Source organism: Ipomoea nil, unplaced genomic scaffold, assembly GCF_001879475.1.
Source record: "Ipomoea nil cultivar Tokyo-kokei standard unplaced genomic scaffold, Asagao_1.1 scaffold0143, whole genome shotgun sequence".
Lineage (NCBI taxonomy): Eukaryota > Viridiplantae > Streptophyta > Magnoliopsida > Solanales > Convolvulaceae > Ipomoea > Ipomoea nil.
This window is the reverse complement of record NW_017616571.1, coordinates 1616497-1628839: the sequence shown is the minus strand read 5'-3', so window position 1 is coordinate 1628839 and position 12343 is coordinate 1616497.

Genomic DNA, 12343 nt, shown 5'->3' with positions numbered 1-12343 from the left:
ATACAAATGATAATTCTTTCATTACTATACTAATTTTAATGGTAATTCATTAATTACTATATTTCACGATGAGTCAGCCTGTTCATGCCCATCATTTTTCAAGAAACATAGAAATGAAATAGTCAATTATTAAAATTGTTTATGATTTCATTTTTAATTTTTGTCTAAAGTTAAAGATATATATTTTTCGGCGATTATAACATTTTTTGTATTAACTGAAAATTTAAAAGTTTTTACCTTTTTTGAGATGTCTTACCATTTTATAATTTCAATATTATGCGATTTTGAACTCATCCATGGTGTACAAATACACTCTATATGACCATACAAAATCCATTGAGGAGACATTTGCACTGAAGAGTAAACTTCTCCTTAAACTAAATTCGGGTGTCAAGAAAATCTCCGTTTTCATTCATAATGATATTCCTATTTCTGAGTCTCTCATCACTGTTCGGTACATCAATGGTGTCTAGATTTCTGGGTCTTCCATTGTTCCCTTTGATCCTTATGATTGTGCCATTGCCAGTATTTTTTTATTTGGGTTCAGTATAACGTGGATTTTTTTGGGAGGTTTCTCTAATTAAATTTTTGGTTAAAAATTTATATTTCCTTTGTATTTTATTTTATTACTTTTTTATTTATTTATACTAATATGTGAATGAAGTAACACAAAATCTGAAATTGTATTTATTATTTATTTCTTCTTTTTAAATAATCATTATTTTTGTGTTTTACAAAAATTTAGAAAAAATCAAATATAGCGAGATTTTTAATAGGTTAAACAAACACTCTACTCAAATGATATATATAAAAATGCTGTGAAATGCTGTAAAATGAACTCTGCTTGGTAAAAAAAAACATAGAAACTTGAATGGCATGTACAAATCTCGAAGTCAACATACTAACTCTAAGTTTCAGAAAATCTTACAAAATTATCAAAATTACCGTCTTTATCATCCTCGATCGCATCTCTACAATCTTCCATAAAAACTAAACCAATAGGGTTCTGTTACAAATGCTCTTCCTCCTCAATTTCCTTTTGTTGAAGCAGAGCCTCCTTAAGTATCTTCAAACTCATACCAAATGATATAAACTGCAAAACATATTGAAGTATGTGAGAATATAGTTAGAAAAATGTAGAAAATTCATACAAAAAGAAAGCAGAGAGATGAGTCTGAGATTCTTTGATTGAAGAAGCCATTGTATTTATAGGTAGAAAATACTAATTCAAAAGGAAAGTATAATAATTTATTTATTTAAGGGAAAGTATAATAATTTATTTATTTAAGGTAATAACATTATTTATTTATTTATTTATTTATTTATTTATTTATTTTCCATTTGACATTTACTTACCAAATAAGTTTTACTACAAAAGTTTTGGGGGGAAAATTTGTTAGGAGGATTTTACTTTTATATATATATATAGATATATAGATATAGATTTGGAGATTTTGCCGATAAAGTGGGATCCACTCATTTTAGTGGCTTCCGTCTCTGTTCGAGTGAAGGCCACAAACTGCACGCGTTCGCTCGGCGCGTTAATGATAGTCTTTATTTATTTTTATTTTTAATTTTTGAAAATCAATATTTATTTTATTTTATTTTTCACTTTCCTATTATTTTTTATTTCCTAATCACACTTACAAAAATTTCTTAAAACACACACCAAAATTCCTACTATTTTGAAGAATAAGAATAAGAGAGACTCGCAAAAGATCAACATTACTTTAAAAAACAAACAAAAAAAAAAAACAAAACAAAACAAAAAAAAAAAAATCATCTACTCAGAAGTAGATGAAAACTTTCAATTCTTGGTCAAAAATTGGTGTTCCAAGTTTCAAACCTCATTTCAATCACTTCAGACATCAGAGGTATTGAAAACAAAAAAAAAAAAAAAAAAAAACAAAAAACAAAAAAACAAAAAAATTGCCCATAACAGATTAAGGAGCTTCTTTTATGCAGTGTAATACCTCTTTTGTCCTTGTTTAAACTTTTTCTTAAAATACATCACATCTTTCAAATGTATAGTAAATGTCAAATCCTATACTTCTTAGACCATCACTGTTTTTTTTTTTTTTTTTCTTTTTTTTTTATAAAATTTCTTCTTTGAATGTTGGTTTGGGTTCATAAGATGGGTGAGACAAGTCAGAGAGGTTTGAAGGCTAATTAGGTCTTTTGTTTGAGTCTTCTAGAAAAGGCAAAAAAAAAAAAAAAAAAAAAAAAAAAAAGATTGCGTTCACTGTACATGCTCATTGGAAGCGTTGGGTGGTCCCCAGATGATCACCCTACTTTTATTAGGAAAAATAAAAGCAAAAAAAAAAACAAATTCTTCTCTCTTTTACTTGGCTTAACAAAATTTTTAATTTTTTTTAAATCAATATTCTTATACTAAAAATAAATAGACGATTTTGCTAGCTTCTTGCAAACTTGTACTTCGTATGACCTATAATTTTTTTTTTAATCATTGTTAAACACTTAACTTCAGCTATCTTAACTAACATTACTAAATTATTACTAGCTTGATGGGACATGCAAAATTAATTATTCTTGGTTGATCTATTAGATCAAATAATTAAATTGTGGTTGGTCGCTTACTAGATAGAACATGATTCTTGTATTATAGATTACGGGTTCAATTCTTGTCAATATCATCTCGGTTGAGTCCATCACATAGGGTCTTTCTAGAGTGATTTATTTCTCCTGCATCTGTAGTTTGTGAACTATTACACATAAATGAGTTTACTTAGTAAATAGTATCGATAGTGGCTGCGAATTTTTCCGTCAAAAAAATATAATTTAAAAAAAAGAAGAGAAATAATAGCATGTTTGATTGACTGTAATTGTAATTCTTTTACAACCTAATTGCTTACCATGGTATATTATCGAATTGCAATTCCATCATTTTGCTCCCCATGAATTGCAATTCAGTGATTGTGAAAAAGGAAAAAAGGGACAAAATGACAAATGATTCTGGTTGTTATTATTATTATTATTATTATTATTATTATTATTATTATTATTATTACATAAGGACAATTTAGTCTTTATATCACTTCGTTCCTTCTTATTTTCAATAATTCTATTCCTTCCTACCAAATAATGTAATTTGAATTCTTACTCTATTTACACGTATCGAATTATAATTTCTTCCTTCCAACCAAAATTATACCCGTAAAAAGGATAGAAAGCCTTGTGTTGTCACCTAAAGTTTGAAAGTCAAAAAGCATTAGGTCCATGGCAAATTTACAACCACAAATCCACTATGATAACACCTCATCATCACGTGTAGGTATTTATAATTATTATCGAAAGAAATTAGACACAAGGGCATCTGACAAAGTGCAATGTTCATTAATCATTAAACTTGTCTGTGAACATCGTATATATGTATCTATATATCTGCCGCATGTAGTTTAGCTAGGTTGGTATACCTTCCTAGTTGAATTATTGAGCACAAGTGGCATTAGGTTTTTCCCCCATCAACAAATTTGTAACAGACCACATAGTTTGTAGTTGCGACTAACAACTATGTATGTTGTGCTATATATCGAAAAATTAGTTGTTTGTGTTGCTTGGAAAGTGAATTTAGAATTAGGGTGTGTTTGAAAACGAAAAATGACTTTAGAAAAATGTTTTTTGAAAAATAATTTATTTTTCAGAAAATATTTTTATTTTTAGTATTCGGTTACGTTCTAGAAAACTATCTTGTTGTGTTTGGTTAATCTTTCAAAAAATGAGACTATATATTTTAATTGTATATTAACATACCAAAATAATCCTAATCTCATCAGTTTCTCAAAGTCCAGTCGCCACTGCCTCCACTGCGCCAAGCTCCCGTTGCCTCCACCGTTGTTTCTCCTCCAACGACACAACTTCGTCTCCTCTACCGCTCTTAGCCGATAGCTGCCACTCGGAATTGCTGTTTTGACCGCTGAAGTGATTGTTTTGTCATCTTCTCCCGGTCTGGATAATTGGTGTCACAACTTTGGAGGTTGGCACGTACTGTTTTATTATGGTCGAAACTTCTACTACATCATTAACTAATTGTATAATTAATTCCATTAGGGTATAGATTATATGGATAATAATAGACAATTAAAAAAGTGCAAGAAATTTCTAGACATTAAACCATGTATAGTAATCAATTTAAGTCTTTCGAGTCTTGCAATTGTGTCCACAATTTCTAGGTATTCTTAATCTTCAAAATAGTACAGTTGATCTAATTGAACTTCACAGGTTGAGGACCATGCAGTGGTTTAGCTGTATTGTGCCAACCCCAAATTGGGCTAATTCTAAGCTTTTAAGCATCGCTCTTTGTAACCCAAATCTTAACTTTGAACTTTGGATTAATCAATTACCTCATCATATTTTATGTTAAAGCATCCCCAATAGAACAATTTTTAAGAAGGTTGGATCCTAGATGAAAGAGAAAGTGTATTAGAGAGAAGATTATTTGGGCAAATTATGCTATGCATCCGTATGCACCATGCACGGTGCATACGGATACAAAAATAACGTCGTTTTATTAAAAACGCGCGTCTCCCCTTAAAAAAAAATTCAGGTTCGATTCTCAGCAATAACATATGAACTAAAATTCCAGAATAGATGAACTATAATTCCATAATCGATGAACTATAATTCTAGAATCTATGAACTAAAATTCCAGAATCTAATCTATGAACTAAAAATTCCAGAATGAATGAACTAAAATTCCAGAATCTGTGAACTAAAATTTCAGAATCGGTGAACTACAATTCCAGAATCGATGAACTATAATTCCAGAATCAATGAACTAAAATTCCATAATCTATGAACTAAAATTCCAGAATGAATGAACAACATAATGTTGTTGCTGGGAATCGAACCTAATTTTTTTTTTTTTAAGGAGAGACGCGCGTTTTTAATAAAATGACGTCGTTTTTGCATACGGATGCACATCATAACTACTCGATTATTTGGATTGTTACAGGGAGAGTGAGTTTTTGTCTCCAAATATGGGGCCCACGTAGAGAGAACAAGGGAAAAGTTACTTAGCTCTCATGCGCGTTCAGCGCAAGCTTAGCGCCCAAAGGGGCGTAAAACCTTTTAAAATTTATCTTTTGGCCTAACAGATGTTTTTTTTTTTTTTTTTTATAATTATTTTTGCTTTTGTTCTCTCCTCTCTCCTTGTAATTTGACAAAATTTCTTCAAAAAACTATGCCCAATGGAGATGCTCTTACGTCTTATACAAATTATTTCTCTAATTTCATATTAAACAATAAATTCAAAATTTATTAACTCAATGGATTTTCAAACTCATTTGGTAGAATTGAACTATTAGTGTTGAATTGGTAGCAATTGGATGGGGAGTGAAAGAAACACAAAATTTGAAGTGGGATTGTAGCTAGCATTTATGGAGTTGTTAAATCATACCAAACTTGCTGAAACTGGGCGGTTGTATATTCATTGCAAGAATGCATTATATCCATTGGAATGAAATGTGTGGGGAACTATGAAAACTCCACATCATATATATGGATATCCCTCTCTTCTTTCTCGTGAGCAAGAAACCCTTCTAAAAAATACTAATAATTTCGGAGTTATGTTCTCAAAAAAAAAAAAAATAAAACACTTTTTCTCCCTGTGTTATATACTTATAACAATTTTCCTTCCTGAATTATTTAAGTGGCATTTCTCCCTGAAATGTTAAATGGACATATTTACCCTTAAAATAAATATTTCATTTATTTTTCTTCTCCAACAAATAATGGCCATGGTTGGGTCCAAACCAAACAGACACTATAGCAACCAAACTGAAATATTCCGATACAATTTAGAATTGAAACCCGATATTTAGAATTTATTAAAATAGCGAACTGGAACGGTCGATTCATGTTCCGAATTGAAAAAAATAAAATACATTTATTGTTGAATTTAGACTATTTTAAAAATTAAAAATAAAATTTTAAAATAAAGTTTGAACCAGTAGTTCAAATTGGATCCGGAATCGTGAACTGGCGGTTCAAAATGAAAACCAAATCGCGGTCATATATACTTATATGTGAGAATCAGAATAAATGTAAAAAAGAACATACACTATTTGTAAATATTATAATTCTAATTTAAAACTAATGCTAGTAGTTGTTCCAATTCAAATCGCCGGTTCACGGTTCAAGATCCAATTTTTTCAATTCATGATTTTAATAATCTGAAATTGAAATATTTGGTTCTGGATCTGAATCATAACTGGAAAATTTCAATTCGATTGCTATAGTGTCCGGTTCAGTTCAAACCGAACCGTGGTCACCCCTACGTATAACAATAATTTGTTGGAGAAGAAAAATAAATAAAATGTTTACTTTAAGGGTAGGGATGCCAATTTAATATATCAGGGGAGAAAACTGTCACTTTTAGAATAATTGAGGGGGCTAATATGCTTATATGAATAATTTAGGGGGAAAATATGCTATAAACATACAATTCAGGAAAAAAAGTGTCATTTTTCCAAAAAATAATTTTGGAGTTATCTTCTACCATATGTAAACAAAATGAAGATTGATTTAATTTTTTTTATTTTTTTATTTTTTGTTTGAGACCGGGAAACCAATAGTCAATACTTGAGAGTATGCACGGGGTAAATCCTACGTACTCTTGTGTAATAGGAAAATCCTGTGTGACGGACTCAACAAAGAGGGTGTTGAATAATCAGTTTTTCTAATTAAGTAGAATGAAAGGTATAAGCAGAATATAAGAGTTAATTCCATTTTTGATCATGTCCTTGTATTATTGTGACATGATCATGTTTGGTCCTCTATCAACAAAACAGTTTAAATGTCATTAAAATGTCATTTGTATTTAACGACATTTTAACAATTTTGTTGTCAAAGGACAAAAAATGATCATGTCACAATAATTTTATTGTCATGATGGTTTGATAAAAAATGACTAAAAATGAACTGTTACCTATAAATTTCGGACCAAAAGTGGAATTAACTCCAGAATATAATGTACTCATTTTAAATTTAAGACTTTTTAGATAATTTAATATTAAAATATACTCCGTATTAGTTTTCTAAAAAAAAAATATTTAAGGTAATCTAAAATTTATTCTCAACATCAAATGAATCTCCAGATGCTTAAGTGTGTGAAAGTGGGATACCTTTATAGTTGGAAAATGAAAGGTATAGTACGTACTGTACAAGAGAATATCCAGTACGAAAAATTAAATTAAAATTCACGAAGCCTCAATAATAATCCTGAGTAAAAACAAAAAAGAATAATCAGTTTTTCTTCGGTGCATTTGCAAATAATTAATTTAGTAACCACAAAATTTTAGTAGCATGTAAATGCCGATCCATTAATCCGAAGCTCGTCAGCATTATTTCTAGCCGATCGAGTTTGTCAAAAAATTAATTTAGTAATCACAAAATTTTAATAACATGCACATGTCAGTCCATCTATCTGAAGCTCGTCAGCATTATTTTCAGTCGAGTTTATCAAAAAATTAATTTAATAATTACAAAATTTTAAATTTGATTTCTGAACTAGTGAGAATTACCTATTAAGCTTAAGGAATATGAAACGTGACTTATGTAAATCTAATTAAAAAAAAAAAAGAAACAAAATATTTAATTCACATCTAAAAAAATCTTAAGATATTTAAGAGGTACATATATATTCACTTTTTATTTTTTTAATGATGAAGATTTCATTAAAAAATAAAATTATTCAAACCTTGCTGGCCAAGGAATGAAGAACAAATTAAAAAAATCATATTTAAAGAATACATGTGTAAGCCATACCTAATTCACTCATATATTAGTTCATCAAATTGAGAGAATGAGTATCATATGAGAACACTTGTTTAGGTGAAAACATAAAAACAAATCATGTGCATACTGCATCTATTTAATATTTTGTGTGTGAACGTGAATTAAATGTGTGCAAACGCGATTAAGTGCGTTTGCATACATTTAATTCGTGTTCGCACACACTTAATCTAATTTAGACAATTAAAAAATATTAGATGAATGGAGACAATTTGTTCTCACGTTCTCACATAAGCAAGTATTCTCATTGGAACCCTGGCTTATATATATATATATATATATATATATATATATATATATATATATAGAGAGAGAGAGAGAGAGAGAGAGAGAGAGAGATAGATACAGTTTTGGTAATGTCATGGTGTGGGCTCATGACAGCGACAGACATGGAGTAGATAGATTTTATGGTTTTCCATGCACCCATATGACATCAATTATTTGAGAGTGATCGTATTGATGATATGATTCCAAGTCTAGAGGGTAACAATTTGGCATGCGCCTACCATCATTTTATAATTAATTTAGTCTTTATTATCAAATACAAGTATTTAGAGATAAAACATTTATCAATATGTTAAAAGTTATAAATAGTTATAAATGTATAAGTTTATCTTCTTATATTAACATTGTTAAATATAACAACTTGTATATTGTGCTTATTTTTCTGTAACTCACAAATTCTTTTTGATTTTACGATTCTTCGATCTTTTTGTCCATGACTTATCATTTATTTTTATATATTGCCATTTCCTCTTTATAACTTTATATTTTTTTTTGTTAGACATTTATTTAATTGTATAATGCATGATATATATATTTATTGAGTGACGAGAAAAATCTGCCGTCATTGTATGGGTAAATTCAGCTCATGTGTAATAGTTCGTAAATCATAAGAAAAGATTAATTATACTATGAAGACCTTAACCCTGTGTGACGAACTCAACTGTAAGAGTATTAACAAGAATCAAGCTCGTAAATTTTTAGGTGTGAGAGTCTTGGTCAACCATGCGTGATATATATTTGACTAATGATGAGTACTTATAGGATAATTGTAGCTTAGTGTGGGTTGTTGGAAAATAAATAAAAGGCTACGTTTTGAAAGGAACAGATGGTTATAATATATGGAAAGTTATGTATCAAATGGGGTGCCCAATGCCCATTATCCAAATCATAGTAGCTGTTAGAAGAGCAGTTGAAACGTTACGCCATGAAAGATGGGATCTTTTACATCACTGCATGCATATATATAAACGCTTATTAAATTATTATATATAGTTATACCTAAGCAATTTTTAAAAATTGAATGTTAAAGTAATTAACCACCATCATTAACTTCCTATATCCTAGGGTTTATATTAATTAATTAAGGAACCATTATTTATTGATGACATCATTGTACACGCCAGCTCTCTAATTTTTAACAAGTTAATCCAGAATGGAAGACAATGACTTTAGATCTAATAATAATGTCTTTTTTTTTTAATTAGAAAATTCGTCATCACGTACTATTTAGGGTGTGTGTTGTCGGGATAAACTTTATTTTTTGTGTAATAATGCTAATTGTTGGAGCCCTTAGGCCAGCTCCCAAGGCCTCTCGAAGCGAACGTGGATTAGTCGGGTGAACCTGGATCGTTAAACGGACAGAGAAAGACCTGTACCATCTCATGATTTACACACAAAAAAATGCTAATTGTTGGAGCAAATTATTCTTTCACCAACATGACTTTCAATCGATTGTAGGATTCCGGCCACTACTCAATCGCTATATCATGGACTAAAATTTATCTCGCATGATGAATTTGTAAACATGTTTATTTTTAGTATACTACAGATTAAAATAAACTATAGTATATTAAAAATAAATTTGTATCAAAATATAATAAGCTCATTAAAAATGAACCTGTAATATACTAAAAATGAATTTATAATATATCTAAAGTCAACATATATTAAGGTTGATATTATAAGACTCTTCCCAAAAGGTTGAATTCTCAACCCTAAGAGTCTCCACACCCCTCAATAACCAGAGAGATTAGACATTTGCTTACTGTGTGCACAAGGAGTTCCTCACTTTAAGAGATTGCTCTCACACTGTCGCTGGTAATACTTGATCCCTGGTTATTCTTCCCAAATTTCATCTTTATGATCAATTAAACTGCCCATGCGGGCTGGATTAATATTATAAGATGAATCATGGAATGCATGATATAATTTGCCAACTAGTACTCGACTAGTTAACCTTCTAAGTGGGGCACCAATTAAGTAATTAATTACGGAGTAATTAAATAAGCAAATTATTATGTACACTAGAGTATATAAACTTCACCCTTTTTTCTTTTTTTTTTTTGAAAATATAAACTTTACCTTTTTAATTGGATAAAAACTTATTATAGTTCTAACATGCTAGACCTGGACATGCCTAGGGAATATGGAATATGCATGGAATATGGACTTTGGAATTTGGAATTTAGGGCTATAGCATATTTGGTTTCATTCTTCGCAAAAAGATTGAATCCCCAATTTAAAAAGTCCCCACATAGTGTGTATCTGAGCAAATTTTGTGTGATTTAAGGGTATGTGCTAAATAAATTTCATTAGGAAGATTTTGTGTGATAAATTTGATCAAGAAAGTATTAACAAAAATTGAACTTGTGAGTTACATTATTTATATATACAAAAAATCATAATCCACACACTCAGCCACCCATTTTAGAGTCTCTCGCCTCTGTGTCTCTTTTCATTTGATAAACCCGTATCCAATATTTGAGAGTGTGTACAGGGTAAACCCCACCTTATAACTCTAGTAGAGAAAAGATTACAATGAGGTAACGCAACCTAAGTTGTCCATAGTTCGAATCAATAAGCTACACCCTCTATGATCAGAGTTGAACTTGTAATCTTGTAGTTATTCAGTTAATAGTCTGATCAACTTGGTTGGGATTATCTTTTCTTTTATCTTAGTTTTTGTATGTTTGATTCTTTGTTTGAGTCGTTTAATTTAATTTTTAAAAATATTACTATATTAGTTAATACTCCGTAGAAAAATAAGTAATGGTGCCTTATCTTTAATTAAGGCGATTAGCCACGTTTACGTCTATTTTCAGCCCGCCGACCCATTTTTTTGCCCCTGTAAAACCCGTTTCAGCCCATTAAAAACCCACGACTTGATATGGGCGGGCCATTTCGAAATGGGCTGAAATTGCCAACAATATTAACTTTTTTTTTTTTTTTTTTTTTTTTTTTTCATAATATGGTTTATTTATTTAGGACCATAATAGCAACCGCAAATTATTTTGTGGACTCGAGTCCAAATGTTCATAATTTACATACTAAATATTCACAATTTATCTTTTAAAAATTCATAATTTATATACTACGAACATACAATGTTAATATATATGTAATTGATTACCTTATTTTGTATTCACAAGTTCCTTTCAAATACTGCATTCATACAATATTAATATATTAGGATTTAGTGACCCTGTATTTTATTTACAAATCTACAAATTTTCTTATACAGCTGTTATGTAAAGAATTTATATTCTAGAAGTTTACAATTCTAATACTAAAAATACACAATTTTATATGTCATTTAGGACCAAGGTCCAACTTGCAAGATGGACCCTGGTCCATGGTATAACAATTCTAATAGCAACATGAACAATAATAATAAGATTAATTCTAATTTTATCCCTCAACAATTACGAGTTTTATATTTAGTTATCAACTTTAAAATCAATAACATCCGATACTTAACGTTTAAAATCTTGTCGCTTTCATTAGTCATAATAAGTTGGGCGGCCGACCGCCTTGCTGCGACAGCCCTCTTACATGAGCTTGGGGCGCGGGAGCTGCTGGATAAGCCTGGGGTTCTCGAAGACATTCTGTGGGAGGACAATGCTGGAGCTGGAGTGAGCGATAGTGCCCAGTGTAACTAGGCTTTTTGTTTTTCACCCACGGGTTTTACCCTCTTCTTTTTCCAAAAAATAAAAAATAAAAAAATCATCAACTATCAAATTTGGCAATTTATATCCTACACCACGGCGCGCGTTGCACTATGTGCCCAGATGCAAAACGACGTCGTTTTATTTTATTTATTTTTTTTTGAAATTTCCCGCCCCAGTGAATGGCAGTAGTTTTTTCTTTAAAAAAAACTCGCTGTTCAAGAATGTACATAATGTTATACTAGAATACACATAATTGTATACATGAATATACATAATTATATAACAAAATATACATACTCTTTTTAAAAGATAATACACATAATCTAACATAATACATAATAAACATAAACTTTTAACATAATACACACAAATTTTCTGATTCGGATGTACATAATTGCATAAAAAGAATGTACATAATTGTATAAAAAATGTACATAACTGTATGAACCAATACACATAACTGTATGAACAAATACACATAACTGTGTGAATAAATACACATAATCCCAGCAACTTCCTACCGCGACTCCCAAAACGACGTTGTTTTGGGAGGCGCGCGGCGGACAGTGCTATATGCG